The sequence below is a fragment of the Corvus moneduloides genome, chromosome 8, assembly GCF_009650955.1.
Source record: "Corvus moneduloides isolate bCorMon1 chromosome 8, bCorMon1.pri, whole genome shotgun sequence".
In the NCBI taxonomy this organism is placed as follows: Eukaryota; Metazoa; Chordata; class Aves; order Passeriformes; family Corvidae; genus Corvus; species Corvus moneduloides.
The window spans coordinates 23,293,426-23,315,531 of NC_045483.1; the positions used below are offsets into that span (position 1 = coordinate 23,293,426).

The 22,106-nt window shown below is 34.7% G+C and overlaps 1 protein-coding gene across 50 annotated transcripts in view; it reads right to left on the bottom strand.

The window, feature by feature from the left end:
• Window positions 1-22,106, bottom strand: part of KCNMA1 (potassium calcium-activated channel subfamily M alpha 1) — a 444,344-nt gene that overhangs the window by 301,102 nt on the left and 121,136 nt on the right. The window lies entirely within an intron of this gene.

Below are 22,106 nucleotides of genomic sequence, written 5' to 3' on the forward strand. Positions count from 1 at the left end.
AAAAATGACTGCAGAATTATTTAATATGGTTTTCCCAGAGGGCCATGAGTAAACAAGCATCAAGACAAGAGCAAACACAACAGCCACACACTATCACAGCAAGATAATAAGGCAACCATGTATACACTCTCTGCTAGTTACCAACAGAGACTTCCCATAATTAAACTAAATGTCAAGTAAGTTAAATCAACATCAATTCCTTGGATCCAGGGATATACACAATTAAGATTTATTTCTATGTATTATCATTCATAATGTTTTAGGAAAAGGAAAGCAGTGGATGTGGGTATTAGAGATATAAACAGTCAAAATGCATTTACTAGGACTCTTGTATAAATCCCAGTACAAATTGTATGACTGGTTATACTTTTCCATGCATCTTTGTTTTGTCTCACAAAGTTGTCAAAAGACAGTGGCTTCCTTATAACATTTTTACAAAAACACTGGACAAAAAAAAGGATTTTTATTACATGGGAAAACTTCTCGGGGTTTTTCTTTTTCATTTGCCAACCACCTCTGAAATAGTTTAACTGAACTAAACTACAGTTTAGTTGGAGTCACTTCAACTCAATAAAAGATACTTAACATGAACATAATGTATTGAAGACTGAAGATGAGGGGTATTACCACAGACTAAAGTCTATCCTCTTTATATCATTGCATCTTAAATTTTGCTTGGAGTGAAATTGGATCCTTCTGATTTGCAGGAAAAAAAATCTAAAATAATTTATAACTTAGACAAGATGAGATTCTTCTGAATATTTGGATATGTTCAGACATGACTACAAAGTAAGGTGCAAATGGGTTTTGCTATGAGTCTATCTATACTTCAGGGGACAATATCTTAGACATATTTTTTACTACATGATGACAAGAATGAATTCTTCTCACTTGAACTTATTTAAGGAGTGGGAAAATGTTTGTTTCCCATGTGCAAATAAGGAAACAAGGAGTTTTGCAGTAAGAAACTTTCAACAATTAAATATATTCCTTCACATGGGAGAGATGTACTTTTTACTCCTATCCAAGACAGTTCTGTCAGCCAGTGAAGGAACTATGATGAAACATCAACTTCTGCCTAACACCATGGATATCAGCCATAATTTCCACTTACCAGTGGAAAACTGAGGACAAGCCAGATCAGTGTTTGATGTTACAAAGCACATCAGTGGCAGAGTTCATCCCAGTTTGCAGTCTTAAGCCACGGATATATTCTTTATATATGCAATATATACATATACACACAGATATTCTTCTAAGATGTTTATATATAGAAAAAGATACATATGCACACACAGTACAGGACCTATTACTTGCATTTGCACCTTAAAACAATTAACTCAGCTTTGATAATCAGAAGAATCGAGCCCAATTCAGTTTCATCACAGAAAGTAGCAAGACCCAGATGAACTCAGCATGACAGGAACATTTTCTACCAACTCAGAAACATAATAAAATTTTAATGCTAATCAGGAATTGAAAACACAATGTGACAGTATAAGCTTTTAATTAAAAAAAATCTTCATAAAGGCTTACTTCTAATTCTGCCTTCCTCCTCTAATATCAAGAATGCCAAGTATACAGGCTGAAAATATTTACTAATTTTTCAAGCTAGAAAAAGGTGGAATATAGGAACTGGAACCAATACGATGCTCAAGCTGTTCATAAACCAGAAAATAAATAAGCTGTAATATTTAAAGAGTTTCACTGAAGATGTGAAAACAGACTGGAAAGGATAGAAAGCAGCATACTCTAGAAATTGCACAGGATCCTATAAATTAGTTCAAACAGGAAGAAATACATGAGTGTTTTACGTGCTTGCAGTATCACCTGCATGAAGCCCAAGAAAATCACCAAGGAATTAGGACAGATTATATTTCTAGTTTTTAATAAACTCTTTTCAAGTGGGAAGGACCAGACCCCTTTTCCTTTACCCAAGAAGGTGACTGGATCAAAAGGAAAAAGGGGCCAAATGTGACAGGTTTTCTTGTGCAACTTGCTGTGAGTCTTGCAAAGGTCTCAGGATCAGTGGGGCTGTCATAAGGGTGGTGGCCCTGCCAACAGAGCACAATGAATGGGCACATGAACAAGCCCAGAGAAATACATTTAGACTTTTCCTCCCATAACCATCAATTATTAGTCTTTATTAAGCCATCAAATATTGCCACTCTATCTAAAGTTCAAACCATCACCTTTGCTCATTACATCCTCCCCATGTCCATATCTACTGGAAACAAAGAACAGTATTTCAAATGTCTAAGGGTTTTCAGATTTCCTTTTCAGCCTAGAAAAAACTTATCCAGCTTCACACATAGCATATTTTAGCGCATTTAATTCCAGGGGCTTCCACATGCAATTAAACAAAAGGAAGTGTTGGGGGTTTTTTTGTATTTTTTTTAATAGGGATAAAGAACAAAAGAGAAACAATATCAAAATCATATAATGCAGCTTAAAGACCAAAGCAGAAGAAGATGGGGACTCACTTGACAGTAAAAAAAGACGCATAACTAGATAAAAGCAATAGAATTAAACATTGGAATTATGCTTCTTGCAGCAAAGCAAATGTGGTGGTGGAAAACTTGGAAAATGTGTCCAGGGAAGTACTGTCATAGGCATTTAGATTACTTGATAGGGTGTAACTGTGTTCAGCAGTACATCTTGATGACTCAAAAACTTCTTTTGAGCACAATTATGCAATACTTCTGCAATGCAATATTTCTGTCAGAGTTCAGATCATTTTGCTTTTAGAGATTCTAACATAACACTCTGCATCCAATGAAGTAACTGAATATGTGGTTAAATAAACAAATAATACTGCCACAGTACCAGGTGCAATTGTTCATTTCCTTAAAGCATTTCCGGTTGGGTGAATAGATTGATAACTAAATCAGATGTTGAGGAAGATATCTAAGGACCTAAGGAATTTTTAAACATTTAAGCTCTATCAAAAAAAAAAAAAATTAAAAATTTCCATGACTAGCCAGTCAAAATTAATTCTTTAAAATTAAAAAAAAACAAAATACAAATAAAATAAACCTTAGTGTAGGCATACAGGTTTTCTAATTGTGCACTGTACTAAATGTACTGCTAAAATTATTTACTTACTTTACTGGAATCCAAACGCTATAGCTAAAATTTATTCTTTCAAATTCCTTGTTATTAAAGACATTTAGTATTTGCAAGTAAAGGGTAAGTTTGAAATACATTTCATTACAATTTTTAGCCACAGAAATTGAAATAACTCCTTGTCCTGGTCCCTCCTTGTAAAATGTTTCAGACTAAGCACACTGGATATCCTTTAGAGATAATAGAAGACTGCTGAAAAACTGACAAGTTGCCAAGTTTTGTGGTTTTTAATTCCTCTTACTTGTCCCGTCACAGATTTCTGCAGTTGCACAAATTATCATACTGCCACACAGAATAAGAACAGAACTACTGTTGAACAACAGCTCAACATTAAGCATGGTGAAAACTGAAACAAAACACACCAATGTAGTGTTCCATAAATTTACTATTCTATTATTGCTTTAGCACCCTTAACTTTTCCTTTGCACTTATGCATTAAAATGTTCCACTTGATTAAAAATCACATATTAGCTTTTCCAAATTGTCTCTGAGTTCAGGAGATAGCCAATGTGCTGCACAAAGACTGCATAATGAAAACCATACTACAGACTGCATTCATGCTTCATCTATTGTTTAAAGTTGGGTGATGAACATAACAGAAGTTATCCACAGAAAAACTCAGTCCAAAATATGGTTATGCTGACAGTTTGAACAAATTGAAAGTGAGCTGCATTTCAAGTAATTGCAAAAACCTTAAGACTTTTAGGATAGTTTTGCACACATACCATTTGTGATGTAATCAATGTCAGTATTAAACATGACAGAAGAAATGTAAAGACAAAAAGATGTAAAACCCCTGAATCTGCTTAGCAACAAGGTATAGGTAATATAAATTCCTTAGCCAGCAGATAAAATTCAGAGTCTGAAGATTACAGACTCTGCTGCAAGCTATTAAAGTACAGCATTATCTGCCAAAAGAAGTGCAGATGTTTTATCATCTGGGTGACTTGAACTGGACTAGGTAAGACAAGACAGTGTCTAATCAGTCTAGAGCATACAGCCAGGTATGACAGCACAGAGTGATGCTATTATTGCTACCCATGTATCTACATCAGAGGCAAATGAGTGAATTAAGTGCCCTAAACAATCTCTGCACTGTAAGGATTGGTTGTTGTGTTGTTTTACATGTGGTACTATTTTAACTCCAATATTAGTATTTAATCTGGTGTGCTATCTGAACACAGGATGTCAAAATTAAAAAAAGACATTAAAATGCCTTTTTATGATGAAAACCATCACTTAGCAGTTCTTCATCTTAAATCTTAACCTGTGAAGGAAAAAACCCTCACACAATTCTCTTGTCATAAATGCCAGCAAATTGGAAACACAAACGAGGACAAAACCCTGTCAAAGGACAAATGAAGAATTAAGCATCATACCAGAATACCAGAGCTCTGCTACAATGCTAACCATTAGACTGCAGAACTAGATAACTCTGTTTAATGATAGTATCAGTAAAAAGACTTGTTCTGTAGAAAGAAGAAACTGATTGAAGAAATTTAATTACCATAAAACTTCTTGAAGGAGGCCACAATTTCTTCCAAGAGAATGACTGTGTTATAGCTACAGCTTTCAGATATTAGGTAGTGTTGCAATAAATATTCCATGAAATGGCTAGGGTTGGAAAGGTCCTTGAAGATCATCAAGTTCCAATTCGTCTGCCATAAGCAGGGACATGTTTCACTAGACCAGGTTGCTCAGAGGCCCATCCAGCCTGGCCTTAAAAATCTCCAGGGATGGGGCATGAACAACTGTGAGCAACCTGTTCCAGTGCTCTTCTTTAGAGATGACTAAACAAATACATATGCAGCATTATATATTAAAAGACAAAACAAGCTACTTAGTAACTCTGTTCAGACGTAGAGTCCATAGCTAATGCTTATTTTCAGAGAACAGTTACAAGTTCTTACTGAAGTTGGCAAGTGATGCCAATGGGTGGAAAAGACCACTAATATTTCTGTAATTACCTTTAATCCAAGTATGTTAGCTAAACAGCAATGGAAACAATAGGCAGTAAGTCTCAAAATGTCTTTTTTCTTTACCAGGTCAGGGGAAGAAACATCCCTACAGTTTTCCTTTTAAGTAGTCGGCAGAACTCAAATGACATTATTTTCAAGCTTCTTCAAAACAGATCTTACAAATCTTTCTAGTAAAGGAGCATTGTAATTGAATAAAATATTTTGTAGGTGATGAAGAATACTAATCTATGAAAAGAATAATCTTTTCATATTAAAACTAGATTGCAATATCCAGTCCAGAAACTGAAGTTTTGTGTTCTTAAATTCTAGGCAAGTGCAGAGTCAAGTCCACAGTCTCCATATCCACATACACACAATACAGAAGGGGACAGCTCTTTCTGCTTCCACTGTATTTAATTCAGCATTAAAATAAATGCTAAAAAAATAACATTTACAAGAATAAAAAAAGGGAACTTCTGCCGTAACAGAAAAGTAGGGGAACAAACCCAAGATAACTGCAAAGCAAGCATTATAAGAATCCCAATCTCCCATCATCACACATTCACTGTACAGAACCTCTGTCCATCCTATGGTTGGTTTTCACAAAATTAATTGTGCAATAGTAGGTCTGAAAACCTGACAGGTAATCTTTTAATTTCTACACTTCATGGTCATAATGATTACTGCTTAAAACTCTTACCAAACAACTACATTATTTACAAACAGCACAAAGCTCACTTTAAGTTGTCCTCTTAAAGTGTTCAGCAGAATGATGCAGAAAGTTCAGGAATCTACATTCATATTGATTTCTGTACTGGCTCATATTCCAAAATGTTTTTGTTTGGTGTTGATTTTTTGGTTTGGTTTTGGGATTGCTTTTTGTTTTCGTTTTGGTTTGAGGTTTTTGGTGGTATTTTTTTTACAATATTTTAGGATACAAGTCTTTTTTTATATTTCAAAGCCTAAGAAATTAAGCGCAGTGAGAATAACAATATCTTTCGCTAACCTTATTAGGTTTTTTTTCCCCACACTCACACAAAAAAACCTACTTCAACTGTTATGCAATAATATTACTCTTCTTTTTCAAACACAGGTAAAACAAGTTTCCTAATACAATCTGACAGAACTGGCCAGGCATGCTATTTATAGGTAATACTATTTGAAGGCAGGTTACCTTATCTGACAGGGCTAGGGAAAAAACCCTCTATAGTAACCTGTCTGGGCAATAGATCCCAAGGGATTTCCCCTCATCCAAGTCAACTTCATGCAAAGACAGTCATAAAGTAGCCAGCTGAGATGCAAAGGAAGCCAATACTAAATACACTCAAGTTATCCTTCTGCCTTGAAAGGCTGGAAAGGGGTATCACAGATATTATTTTTCAGTGCTAGGTTGTCTCCAAAATAGAAGGAACTCAGAAATCCTTTTTCCTTATAACTACAAGACAAACAACAAGAGTCACAGAAGAATGGGACATTCCTTCCAGTTAGGATAACTTGGCTAAATAATCTTACCAATTAAACAACTAAATGCAGTCATGAGTTTCTGAAACTGGTGTAGCATAAGATCATAAAAAAGAATGAAATAAACTTTGTTCAATGATCAGGTAGACTACTGAATCAATATTCACTTCTGATTTTCTCTATTGACTTCCTGGGTAAACTTTCATTACAGAATTTGAGTTTGGCTCTCACATCCTCTTTCCATCTTAATCAAACTGACAGCTCTCTAGAAAAGAATTTGCTTATGTTCTTGTGTCTCTGCAGTGCTTAGCAAAGCCTAGCTCTGATTTACAGTACATGACAAATATGCTACAGTTTTTATGCATTTGTTTCCTAAACCTAGACAGGTTTATTTTATTGACCTTTCTTTGCCCACAGGGCATTAGTAAAACAGTAAGAGCTTAGAACTTTCTGTTATATTACAACTTCTGTTATATATAAACTTACTGTTTGTATTAGAACGGCAAACCCATTCAACACTTTTTAGTGACTGATATGACAAATGAACAGTTATATAAAAAATAAATATACATATATAAACAAATAATAATTATAGCCTTTACATTCTAATCACAAATGAGAAGAAATAATTATGGAGGAAGAACTGAATTTATTGCGAACTTTTATTCTCAGGCTTTTTTCTTTCTTTCTTCAGGTGGTAGATATTTCTGCCTCTTATATAAAATTTCAGCCTGTATATCATGGTTCTGACACGATCTCTGTCTTCCAGGAAAACAAAACCAGATTTTATTGCTAGTGTTGAACATTGTACACTCCTTCAAATGAAAACCTAACCTGGGTGTTTGTGTTAAAACTGAAAGAATCAAGAGAAATGGATCACTTTTTCCATGTTACTGTTCAAAAGTTAAGTACAAAACATTCTTTCCATAACGAATGAGTTATACTTCACAATATCTTATGGGTTAAAAAATTGTTTGTACTGGATACCTGATTTGCTCTTACAAATAGACTCTCCTGGAAAGACAACTTTTGTCAAAATAACTGCACGTGTAGCAGGACATCTGTAAGTACCGACATTTTAGCCATAATAATATCTCGAGTACTGAACCTGGGGATGGAGGAAGCAAAGAAAGAAAAGAATTTAAAAAAAAAAAAAAAAAAAAGAACAAACTAAAAAATTGATAAAGTCAGTGATTCTCAAGTGAAGGCTCAGTGGCCTGTGCTCATCACCCAACTGAACAAAATGTAGTGGATTACTGTGTTCCATAAATGGTAGCATATAACTACATGAAACATTACTTGGAAAAGCCAAAGCTCGCTGGCTTGATCTAGAAGCAGTTTCCAGGTTATGTCTTATATACACATAATTCAGATAAGTATTGCTACATACCTGCCAGAATTTATGTTAAGCAACTTCTCTTCTGTGGCATTTTACATGAATGCAAGTTAAATTTCCAACCAGAGTTAATTGAAATCATTATGTTGTCAAGATATTTCATAATATTAACATTGGATTGATAGTCTTTTCACATAACTATTTCAAAGTACTTCTCTAAAGAAATGCTTTGCAATTTACTATGTTAATTAAAACATTACCAGAGCTATTGATTTTAAAGAAAAATTTTGACACTAGTATAATACTTTCCTTATAAAATGTATCACCTTTTCCAGAAGACTGACTTAACCTGGCTAAATATGGTGGGCTCTAGCACAGTAGGACAAGAAAAAACCCTATAATTTTCATTTTTCTTTTCCAACTACCATAAATTAAGCTGAAATATTCCTCCCATGCAATAAAGTCGTTTTACTTCTAACTGCTGTCTCTATTCAGTGAAATACTATGAGACATCATTGCTGCAATGGTCAAATTAAAAACACTGTTCTGTGCAATTAAAAAAAAATAAAATATTTTGAGGAAAGGAAAAAAAAACCCCAAGCATTAAGCTTTGCATTATAATTTCCCTTGACCTTGCTTTATTAGACAGCAGCATGAAAGTCTACATGGCTGCATTAAAACATTCTCTGGAAAAATCTTATCTATAGAACAATAGATAATGTCATACAGTAATAGGAAAGTAGCCATGATTTCACACAAAACTTGCTGTTTTTAACAGTTCTCATAGAACACTGAATCTGTCAACAAACCTAGTAATTTTTTTTTTTTCATTTAAATTGCAAGAATAAAATTCACCTTTGCTTATTTATTATCAAATATTGATTTATCTACGGTGCATTAAAGGAAATCAGCACGGCAGTAAAGAGAAATGTCCTTAAAAAAAGTAAAAAAAAAAAAAAATCAAGGGTTCCAATTCTGCATTTAAAGCAGGTATCTTTGCCTCATTGTAGTGCAAATGAGCAAGTACTGTTTCAAAAGGCTAACAAAACAACTAACCAGATCTAATCCATATACTTAAAACCTTCGCATACAGTTTAAGTAACCGAATATTACGGCTAATCCCTGCTCCCACTGGAATCAGAAGAAGATACACACAATCATGAGGTTGTGTTTCCTTCGCTGTCTTTTGAGAACATACTTACTGAAGTACAATGTATAGATACTTGTGTTCTTGGGAATAACTATCACACGGATGGATTTCTGTATGAGCAGGGATGTAAATTGAACAGACCTTCCGTTCAGCAGGAAGTGCACTATTAGACAACTGTATCAGAAATTAAATTTTGCTGAAACTTACTGGTTCACATTTTCTTCCTACAAAAATGGGAAAAGAAACAGTTCACTACTTATTTCATAGAATGTTACCAAGGAAAAAAATGGCAAGGCTTCCATAGTGGGAACAATTCAGGCTTAGGAATGAAAATGTAATTCTCTAGTCAAACATATAAGAAAAGACCTCACTGAAAAGTCTAAAAGTTTTTACTAAAATTTCCAGCATCAGTTTTCCACCTTGAAGCTCACAGAGTCAGACTGCAAGCAAGAGCACAGTATCCCAACACTGAAAAACTGTCTAGAAAACTGCAAGTGCTACAGAGAACCATATAAAAACCAGAATGTCCCCAAATATATAAGAACCGGCTTCAGTCAAATTTTTCCTCAAAATGTAACTGTCTCTACCACTAAGTATCAATTTTATGTTCATATCTGGTCCTGCCAAGGGAAAGGTTTGACTGGAGTTTGGACAGAATTTCATTTCTATTCAACAGCATCTGACCTTGAGCCTAGAAATTCCCTAGAGGATTGTGGCAGGTGAGTTTTTCTGCTTCATTTTAATTCTAAAGCCTATTCATCTTCCTATAAGAAAAATACACCCATAATTAGCTTTACATTACCAATAGGCCTGCACATGTATCCTCTTTAAATTTCTTGTAGGAAGACAGGTGTCCCCAGATCTGATAAAGTTTCATTTGGCTCTCTGACAGGAACATGCTCTTCCAAATACGTTATTTTCATCCTCAAATATAGCCATCTACATCTGTCCTCAATTAAACCAGTGTAAATATGGATTGACTGAGCTAACTTCAATTAAATTACACAGTTAAGTACAGGACCAAAACTTGACCCAGAAGCTAGAAATTAATTTAACTTTGAGTTTCAATATGCTTTCAGTCTTACACAGTTCCTTAGATTTTCCTCTGAACTCTTTTTTAGCATTTTCAAGAAGAATCACACTACGTATCTTTGAACCAAACCAGTAAGCAGGGGAAGGTAACTCAAATAACACACTTGTCAACACTTCTGTCAGCTAATTTATGGGTTTTAGACATTTTTGGCATTGCAAGCAAATAAAGACATGTATTTTGTTTTTACAAAACTTGAAAGTTTAACTGCTTATCACAGCAGACATACTCCTGTCAACTTTTTCTATACGGAGACTTTAAAATTCAACTAGTTTACCTTTCCTCTAGTCTAAAAAGTAGAAAACATCCAAACACAGACCAAAGAAATAGTTAATAATACTTTGCAACTAGTACAAGAGGTAGAAGTACGAATCATATGCATTCATATTTAATGAATGTTTCCCAGGTGAAGCTAAATTCTTTACAGTCAGTTATTCATTTTTATAATGTTAAGCCACCTTTTCACATATCTCATGCCAAAACTAATCCAGCATAAAAGACCAGAAAACAGGTTCAGGAGGTACTAACTATTTTCCTTTAATGTCTGAACCAGAATTCTTGGACATAATGCTATACTCTGTTAGAGAAATCAAAGGACTATGTATCATCCACAAGAAAAAACTGCAGAAAATGTACTATGTTAGGAAATAACAGGCATGTACACAGCTCTCTGAAAGTGCAAGAAGCAAAGGTGCACTGGTTTCTTTTAACTTGAGAGATGAGAGCAAGGCACAGTTTCTCAAAATACACCTTTTATTGTTTGTTTCAACTTAAGGGTAAAGCATGAGAGATTATAGTGCATTTCAAACTAACAATCTCTCATCTGAAGTAGAATCCTTGAAATGACCATTGAAATCTGGTACAGTCTGACACAGTCAATACAAAAAGAAAATATGGTCAAGATTAGAGAAGGACCAAGCATTTTCAATGTTTAAGAATAAACCTGCTGAACTGATAACAAAAAGCATTGTCTCTCATTTGCAATAAATGGTATGATGAACTAGCGGATAATTAGTAGTTCATCTTACAGTATTCAAGTTGTATGAGGTGCTATTACATCAAAACCAACAAAATAGCACATTTTAATTTAGTATCAAGTGAACTGGTTGAAATATTCATTAAGAGTAACGTGAAAATCTAGAGAAATATGGTACCATTAGTTCCAACCTTCAGAGTTTCCATCATGTAAACACAAGGCTTTGCAAATACCTAGCAAAATTCTCTCTGTAGAGTATTTTACTGGTAACTACATATTAAATCCCCATAAACTTCATGCTGCCATTATTTGCTGACAAGAGGTTGGGAGTCTTAAAATTTAAATCCAACAACATCAAATGGTGATGCCTAATTTAAAGCAAAGGATCACTTAATAACAAAAAAACCAAAACCCAAAATAAACAAACCAACCCAAATGCACCAAACAAAACTTAAAACTGTTTCTTCTATGCTTTCTGTATTACTTACAAAAACAATGGACCTTCCTATATAAACACCTAAATAATATTAAAATGCCAATACTCATGCCAAGTCAGAAGTTGCTGCAATATTAAAACTTATTTAAAACAAAATGGGAAAGAGGATTCCTACGTACTCCTCACTGTACCTGTAAATGAGACCTAATAGCAGATAATAAAGCTGTTTTCAATTAGCATGCTAATTATGGAAGTGTAACAAAAATGAAGATTTTTCAAGCTTTTTCATATATTCCTATTCCTTGAACAATCAACATGACAAGTAGAGATTTCATTACAAGTGCAAGCATCTAATGTCAATATTCTTAGCTACAGGAGGTAAGACAAGGCCCAAATCTCTCTCAATTTAATGCTTACTTTGTGGCAAACTATAAGTTTTCAAGCTTCATCTTATCCTTATTCCTGTAACTCCATACCATTGAATTAACTCATGATTAATTCTCAACTAGTTATACAATTTAAGTTTTATAAAACCAGATTTAACCTGTTTAAATTTTTTTTACTACAAGATACATTCTCTAAGGGAAATAAAAGATCTCACACACGCAGGCTTTTCATTTGGAGAAATAAAACAGTGGGTTTGGATATGCAATAGAACTGCATCATTAAAAAACTGGTCTTTCATATCAAGAGCCATCAGCTATAAAGAGACCATGAGCAACTAGTGTTGATGCCCAAGGCTTTTTCCAAAAGAGAATACATAATAAGTCTAATGGACTGAATGGCAAGGAAAAATTCAGATTGTTTATCTGTCTGCACCTATCAGGCCCAAAAGAGGTTTTAAAAAAAGCAGAATTGCAAAACAAGAACACTTAGGAAAAGAGCCTGTATAGCAAAAAATATTTTTATACATGAGTATACAATCTTCAAATACACAATATAGAAGTAAAAATAATTCATGTATAGGTATACAAAATTTATATAAAGAGGATATATGCATTTTATAATACTAGATTGATTTAACTATATAGGACAGAAATGTATTTTGGACCACAAAATGTGTATTGGGAAAGAAGAAGAAAAAAAAATCCCTAAATAATTAAATTCCTGGTTTCATTACTTTTTAAAAGCTGTTTTCAATGCTTTTTACAAGCACGGGAAATTAATTTGAATCACAGCTTGCACAGAAAGAAAGGAGGAATACCAAGTTTAGTTACATATTCAAACTCATGCAAGTTACTGTTATACCTGAGAACAGAAAACATGTCAAACTTCCAGCCACATGCTGCAGCTAGTGAATTCACACTGCTCCCATTATTTTTGAAGAGTGCCAAAAAATGCTTAGGAAATTAAAAGTTACTGTTATGGACCTCTAGATGATACTTAAAAGAGAGAAGAATTTTCTGCCCAACTAACTCCTCCAAAAGCTTTAAGCCAGTGGCTGACAACCTTTTCCAGTCTGGAACAAATACCAAACAGCAACAGTAAACCTATCATCTGTTGACCTGATTTTCTTAGTTACTTTTCATGGCCTTCGACAACAGCAAACTGAAAACCATCAACTTATCAAAATAACTTTGTCATATTAACCGAGAGAAAACAAAGCAAATCTGAAAATGTAATCTGTAGGGAAACTACTGCAACAATTTTTTACACTTTGATATAAAAATACCTACAGATTTCTCCAGTATCTTTCTGTTAGCATGATATGCAAGCCTTTCATGTTCTACATGCTGATTTATGTTGCTGTTTTGTAGTAAGGAAAAAACTCCTGAATCACATCTACTTCATTATTTTTTATATTCTTTTAAAATCCTCTAAGTAAAGCAGAAAAGGGCTTTAAAATCTTGTCTTTCAATGAATGTGCAGCTTGATCACATTCATTGAAACAAATCAGACATAAGCACCAATGACAAAATTTTCCCTGGCCATGGCTGAGAACAAAAAAAAACAAACCTGCAGCCTTGAAAAAAATAAATCTGAGCAAGCTACTGTAATATTCAAGAAATATCCTGCTGAATTTCTTAGAGCAGAATGTAAAATTCTCCAATTTAGCTAAAACAACAGAATTGACTGGTCCAGGTTCTGTTTACAGATGCATGGGAGCTAAACTCTAGCATGGAAAAGAAATGGCAGCATGGAACACTGTCCAGACAGCCTAATGACACTCACAGCACACACAGATCAAATACCAACTGCCACATGCCACACTCTGTGGATTCTTCTAATTCAAAATTCTCTAAGTTTAAATTCAACCTTACAGCACTTGGGTTGGCTAGATTTAAAAATCCAGAACAAGGCAGCCAAATACTGACTTTCTTTTCATAAGGAACAGATTAAAAAAAGACGGAAAAAAATTTAAAACTAAACAGTCACAGGGATGTTGCAAACATTTTGCATTATCACTAAACTGCTGACAATATACTGATAATTGTTACCAAGATAAATAGCTGTACTTTCTCAAGGGACATTCAGCACCTTCAGAATACATGTTATCGGATTAAATATAACGGCTGACAATAACCCAAGAGCTTAGTATTCCGCAGCAGGCTCATGACAGTATCCCATTTTGTGTATCACAACAATCAGATGGCTCACTAAAATCTACTCATCTCTACTGAAGTAATTTTTGCGAGATTTTACCCTGACAGGCACAAACTGATGTTTTTAACAGTATGTAGGAGTTACATGTTTTTCAATGAGGGGACCGTGGGCATCTGACAGAACTGGATGGCTTAGTTTGCATGCAGTCTACACAAAGCAGGATCAGATTCCACATTTCACTTTTAGTTCCCAAGCGGTATCCCCATTCTAAGCACTAACAAGTACACTGTGTTTGAAATAATTTTTTCTTAAGTTTGGACCAGAAATAGAGGAAGAATCAGATTATCTTTCCCTTCCCATTCTATATTTACCCTGCCTCAGTTAAGTCAGTTTTGTGACCCCCTATTCACAGTCACAGTTAGTGTTTCCATAGCTCATCAGAAGGCATGGAATTACACTGCAGAAATCGCCTTTTCACCCACCTATCCTAGATAGCTATGATGAATAGAACCAGTCTTCACTACACTGAAAGAGCCACCAGGGCTGTTTCAAACTTCTGAAGAGTCCTGTCTCTTTCCCTTTTTCTCTCACCTTCCCCACTCAAAGTATTTCTCCTAGCTTTATCCCAAGATGAAGTAAAGTGTCTGCAGGATGAAGACTCTCACTAGGAAGGAGAAGCAGGATCATTTGAGCAGACAAGGAAGTTTCTCCCTTAAACTCACGGCATTTTGCTGTGGACTTATGGAAGGTCCTGAGAGCTTCCAGCTTCTAGAAGAAACACATGAACAGGTAGTTAATAGTCCCTGATTTTTAGTTCTAATTGAAAACTTCTCCATCCTAGTTTCTACCATTAGATTACCTTCCCCCTTTTCAGAAAGGCAAGTGTAGTGTTTACTACTACTTCAGATTAAACCAAGCCTTCCAAATCTTACCAATACAGACATCAGACTTCACAGGAAAAGTGGGACTTTCAGCAGCTTTAGTAGTAAGCTTTGAAGTTGTCTCTGCTGCAGCATTTGAAGCTGAAACAAAGCATTAATTAAAGCAGAGAGGAATCGCCTGTGCCAAAGCAATGCACATTTAAGGAGCCACATAAAACTACTGAAGCCAGGAGGAATATGCTGAGAACACTTCTCAAGAAACCTGCGAATATCCAAGTAAATACCTAATCGTTTAAAAAAGAAAAAAAAATATTTAAGAAGGGAAAGGAAACTCATTTTGATAGGCAATATTCTGTGTGAAAATTCTGCTGAACACCAAAATGAAGATTTTTCGTTTTACTGCAAGCTTAGTAATTTGTTCCATTTACCCCACACCTCAGAACAAATCATCAATGGCAGAGCTGTACAAAAACATACGCAGAACTATCTTCAAAAATATTCATTATCACATCAGTGTTTTGATTACAAGCACAATTTCAAATACACTAAACGCAAAGAGAAAAAAGAAAACCATAAAAACCCCAGTATTACCAACTGCATCATCAGAGCAGCCCTTCACATGGGAACTGCACAAATGCCTTAGGGGAAGCCATCTGGCTCCTCTAGTGAGCTTTGTAAATATGCGAAGTTGTGCTCGTATCTTTTGTTCAATACCTAACTATTGTCAGTGGCCCATAGGTGGAAGGTAAATTTCACATTCTTACCATGAGGATCAACACAGAGTTATGAGAAGGAACAGTTCTGTATTTACACACTTCCATTCCAGATGTATGCAAGAAAGAAGTAGCTAAGACTTTTCCTTACTTATGTCTGATATACATACACAGTGATACAGGTTATTAAGAGTGATAAAGTCGTACAACAATTTCTCAACAAAGAAGACTTATATAACAGAAGTTTACCTAAACAAGCTTTGCCATCTGAATATCAACCATGTTCTTGACTTTCTCCAGATAATCACACCACTCAAAACCTGATACATTATTTTAACATGTGCTTGGTTTTCTTCATTTTAATGACAGAATGCCACAGATACCTTAATTTAGACAAGAAAGGAAGTGGTAGTCGCAAAAAATATTAGCAGAAGGTATTTATTACCACTGTAGAAAAAGCCTCATGCTTTTAAATACTGTTAGAATGGCTTCTGCAAGCATGGTCATCTATCTAGAGGTCACAGAAGTCACTGCAGCACAGCCCAAAGCTGAAGACAACTTTACAGTGGGTAACTTCCATAGCAGCAGCTATAAACTGAGTAAAAATACGGTAGACTAGGCTACAGTGAGATCTGGCTTACAAAGAGAAGGCTTATCAAAATTAGGAATTTTAATTAAGATAAATTGCAGATGTGATGTATACACTAATTTTCTATTTCTTCACCTCCTAAGCTAAGAATTCAAATGCAATGTTTCAAGTCCAGTTCTGAGTATATTTAATGTCATTTCTTTATGATATGTACTGTTTATTCTTTTCTTGATTTGATTTTACCATGTATATGTACCTTATGCTAACCTAACCCATTCTTCACATACCAGTACTTAAAACTGGTAAAATTGAGTAGGAAAAAATACTGTTTATGTTTGATTAGCCATATAATTCATGAACAACCTTACAGAAAAGAAAGTTTAAGATTAGCATATATTAATCACAGCATATGCTGAATTTGAAGGGCTGCATCAGGATCATTGTGTCCAACTCCTGGCCCTGCACAGGACACCCCAAGAACCACCACGTCCCTAAGAGCATTGTCCAAAATATACTAAGAAAAAAAAGTACTAAAAGCAAGCTGGTAGTGAAAGAACTTAAATCATCTGCCTTTATTCCCATATTAAAGTGTCATAGCTGATAAAAAAATTGTCTTCTTGGTCACCTTCATCTCATGGGGAAGTTAGCATGCTCTCATTTTTATTATTTTAGTTTTATCAGTACATTATTTCTTTAAGATCCACTGAAATTATAACAGTTTCCCAAAAATAGTAGGTGCAGTGACAATCAGAAATGCTACATCTACATGTAGCACTTACATGCAAAATTTAATAATTTTGTTTTAAAGACATATGTGCAATAGAAGAACTTTCCCACAAGACTGCGGGCAGAAGCCCACCCTTTGATCCAAAGCAAAAAGCCTGCAAAAAAAAAAAAAACCCTTGCTACTGTCAATAATAAATAAATATTCAGAAAATGCATAACTGGAACTTAAACTAGCTACAGTTACCATAGAAACGAACAAGACTTACTCAACACTTCCTACTCTATTCCATTATCGTTATCTCATGAACTTAAATGGAGAACATTGTTCCTATTCCTATGGAAACCCTGGAAATAGCCCACATCATTGTCACAGACTAAGGCAACCTAGAACTCATCTCTTGGATTCATTTATGTGCCACCAAGGCCTATGAAAGATTAAAAATAACTAAATAAAGTTCATTTCTCAATAGAGAAGAGCAGAATCTAAACTATTTCCTAGGAACAGGAGGTAGGTAAGTACCAAACCTTGGCAAGCAGTTCCTAACCTATGTACACCTGCAATGATCAGATCTGTGGTGCTACACTGACACACTGCAAGATACATTCTCAGCAGTTCGGGCACTGTCTTTATACAAATGCCCTTACGCAGGAAGACTCTGCCCTTCCATCCTTATGCCATTTCTCTTCCTTGTTGACCAGAATGAGGAAAAGGGAACCAAACAAAACCACACCACCCAACCACCCAATACCACTCAAGGCATGGAACATCCTGTGCCTTCCTGCCTGTGCAGTCAGATCTGGAAGCTGAGAAGGACTTTCCCCTTCTCCTCTAAGTTCAGAAACCTAGACCACAGCTAAAGTGAAAATATGGCACTATTTATTTTTGCCTGACTAGCAGATTCTATAGGTCACACCAAACTTTGCTTAACTATCTAAGAAAAACTGTAATATCAGAGCCAATAGACTGCAAAACACATTCTTTTATCAAAGAATGCATGGGCTTCCTCGCTGAAAAACTAATGTCAGATTTAGACTTCTAAAAGGCTTGGAATATTATGAGTATGAAAGACTAAATCACCGAAGAATACATTCAATTTCTATTGTCTAGTCAATTAATACATTTTATTCTACATTAACTCCTATTCAGGTTAACTGCATCCTAAGGACATTACATGCTCAGAAAAAAAAAAAATGTTAGTTTCACAAGAAGATTGGTTAACAAGACATTTCCAGGATGAGAGGGTTCAAACTGAAAGAAAAGGAAAGAAGTAAATTTATGAGAGCTTTGCTTATCCTTGAGAAACCTTAAACTTTATATTTGAATTCTGAGATACTCATACTCATGTTTGCTCAAGGTTTCGCTTCCTGCTTTGAAAATCTAGTGAAATAGCTGATATTGTCAAGAACATCATCAAAAAATGTATATGTATACCAAATGCTCCTGCTTCTCCAACTTCTTATCTGTCAAATATCGAATTATCCTATTCTCATTAAAGTAATGAGACAACAGTCACTGCCTTTGGAAACATGGAGAAACCCCACATAATTTCTGTACTGTTAAATTTCACTTTGGCTGCTAGACAACTATTACTTATCACAAGAGGTTGTGGGTACTTTTCCCCGTCAACATTAAAAGAATTTGAGTCCTCTCCTTCAGGAAAAAAAAATTTAAAAGCAAATAAAAAGCAGCAAGAACAAATGTAGTTGTGAAAAATACTGAAAAAAATAAAACACACAAGTAAACTAAACCAAAAAGCATATAAAATACCTACATATTTTTCCCAGGAAAATTTACTATACATACTTATATAAGTAAAGATCCACTGGTTTTCCCTGAATGACTAGTGAGACCCCCTACCATTTTTAATAGTTCGTCAGAAGTCCAGTCAAGGGCCTAAAGCTTTCCATAGATTGAGCTGTGTCAAATTCAACGAGATACGTGTGACTTTCTTCTGTATATGAAACACTCCATCTAATTAAGGAAATATTTTTCTTCTTACTCAAATTATATAATTTCAGAAAGCAAAATCAGTTCACAAATATGTTTAATTTCCTGCATCTTGAGATTAATTATGAATGTCTCTGATTCTTCTTTGAGAAACCCACCTCAGGAATCTGATACTTCATCATCTACAGCATCTTACAGCACTTTAAAGTAAATCAGTATTTCCCTGAACAGATTTTAAGTAAACTGTTACCTTTTACTGTTATTTATATTTATGCCATTCAACATTAAATACAAACAGAACTGCACAGGTTCATTTATGTGTTCTTAAATCATGTGCTTATGCAATTTAACATGGACACATTTTTAAACCATATGTCAAAGTCACATCTACATTATTTAAGGGCAAAAATCACATTTTCAAAGGTGGTTGTCACCAAGAAAGTTAGGTTCAAACCTAAAGTATGAGGAAAAAAGGATATTCTGACCACACAGCTGTAGGCACCATGACTAGGCAGCTGCACTACTTCAAAAAACAAAAACAGTTTCTAACTGAAGGACATTCCAGATCACCTTATACAAATCTCTTCCTCCAAAGCCTGCCCTTCAGATGAAATTGGGTAGTGTGAATATTTCTTTGTGCCTAAACCACTTCTGAAATGTCAGAAATAGAATTTAGCTGCTAAAGCAGTAAGAAGTCTATTTCAGTACTTCATCTTTACTATATTCACATAAACTACTGAAACAAATGCAGTATTAGTACAATCCCATGCACATGCCACTTTTACATCTCTTATAGACAAATTATAGGCTAGGAGACACTCAGCTGACATAATGATAAAGCAAGTGATGGCCAAATGCTTTGAAAAGTCAATGGTTTAACTATTTAACATCTCTCATTCTTGTTTCGCATGATGCTCCCAACAACAACAAACAAGGTTTTAATTTCTCCTGTTTGTTTAGTCTTTAAATGTAATTCTCCCTCCAATGAATTGAACAGGGCAGGAGGAGATTACAAATATGGTTGGGTTCTTTCACCTTTCATTTCAGGTACAGAACTCTTCCTTTCCTCTCAACCACCAATGAATTAAACATTTTTAAAACTAGTGTGGAGGGGAATCATCTCTATTGAAGACTTCAGTGCTTGTCTCTGAATGGATTAAATCATTTCACTAATTGTCTCCAATGACCCAGACCATGAAAAAAAAGTAACATCCCTTACTTTCCAGCAGATGCACCAAAACACACGATTTTGTAAATTATTTTGCAAAAAAAGTATTTTCTGACTAAAAAAAAGTTTTCAACTAGTTCTGTGGCTACAATGTTGCCTAAGGCTTTCAAGTCTGCATCTGTTATACAAATAGAAACGTTTGATTTCACTAGAGAATTGTACAAATGGTCCAATGTCAATGTAAATGTCCAATTTTGTACTACACTATGAAGCTATAACCTTTAAACACGTATGTTGTGTTGACCTTTATTTTCTTCACCTGTGAGTAGCCATAACATTTAAATATTAAAGAGGTAATTATAGGAGCACTTGCTATTTAAATATTTGTTTCCATATTCACAAAGCACCTGGACAAACTGATATGATAAATTAGAAAGCTGTTTTGTAAGGTTACTAGGGAAGAAACAAAAGCTAGATCAGACATGGCAAAGATATGGTGATAGACTCCAGCAGAGAAAGTTCCAAAAAGTAGCCCTTTTAGATTTCACAAATAGCACTCGACAGTCCACTAAGATTTATTGTGAAGAAAATGACTTTCCAGGTAAAAATAACAATGGGAGCTTTTTCCATGCACAGAAAACACAAATAAGCTTCTACTTCGCACTGATGTGTGTTTCACACTGTGCTAACTTGTCTCCTTCACTTGCCAAATAAACCCGGGCAGCAGTTCCACAACAGCCTTCAGGTGCTCACGCTGAACTGAAGTTCAATTGTAACTCTTCTCCAAAGTCCATTTTCATTGGACTGCTTTTTAAGCATTTTTTGTAAACACTGGATATATAAGATCGATTTTAATTTAAACTCTCACAGGGTAAAAGTGTACTATAATTTCTTAAGTCAGATATCTCATAGAATTTTGATTTCATAAATCTGAAATCACCAATTCTTTCTTCTTCAGGGGGAAAAAAAAAAAAAAGCACTTCAATTCAGAAATATAGGAACAGGCTGTATTAAATTAGTAGGAATCCATGAGTAAGTCCTATATTTTCAAAAAATACACTTCAAGACAAATATTAATTTGATTCTACTACATCCTGTATCTAAAAATAATGTCAGTATTATCCCCTAGCACAAATGTTCATTGAAGCAGTTAACCTTTATCAAATATTCTCAGAAAGTAAAATTTAAATGAACAGCCAAATGGTCCATTCTGGAAATGGTCCTCCATAAATTATATCCTGTCAATTCAAATACTGAATTTGATGAGTGCTATATTAAAATAAATGCACCTTGTTTTCTAAACTGACCAAAATTAACTAAGAGGTTCCATGCACTGTTACTTATTTCTCAGATCGCCAGTCATATTGATAAACCCAGATGTGCACAATATGTGCTGCTATATCTTGACAAGACTATAAATATATTCTCAGAAATAACCTAACCCAATGACATTGGCCAGCTGGTCCCTTTTAAAATGCAGTGGTAAACTCTAAGTACAAAAAAAAAAATACCCCAAAGAAATAAATGAAGTCATCAAACAGTGTTGAGTAAGTTCTCCCAGTATATTGAAGTCAAATATATTTTATGTTATGTATATTACATTTTGGTCCCAATTGTTGGTTTCTATCTGTGTTCACATATAGCCCGGTAAAATCAACACAGGGCAATTTCTGACAGCATAGGTGGGAGCAGAGGACTCTGGGTTTGGGGGATTTCTAGCCTTGATACTTAAATTGGAACTAGAAGCATGACTTTAGGGTTTTTAATGCTGAAGATGGCAGGAAACACGCAAAACACCGTTTTTTAAAAGACAGTCACTAAAAGACTGTCAGTATTGCAGCTGCACATAGAAAACATATAATGCTAAAAGCAGCAAGGGAACTTTCCAGCTATTGATAAAAGTCAGCAACTAACATAAAAAAAAGTGAAGAAGGTATTTCTAGGAAAAATGATCAAAATAATATGCTCGCAGAATCAAACAATAGAGTGGCAATTAATTCACCC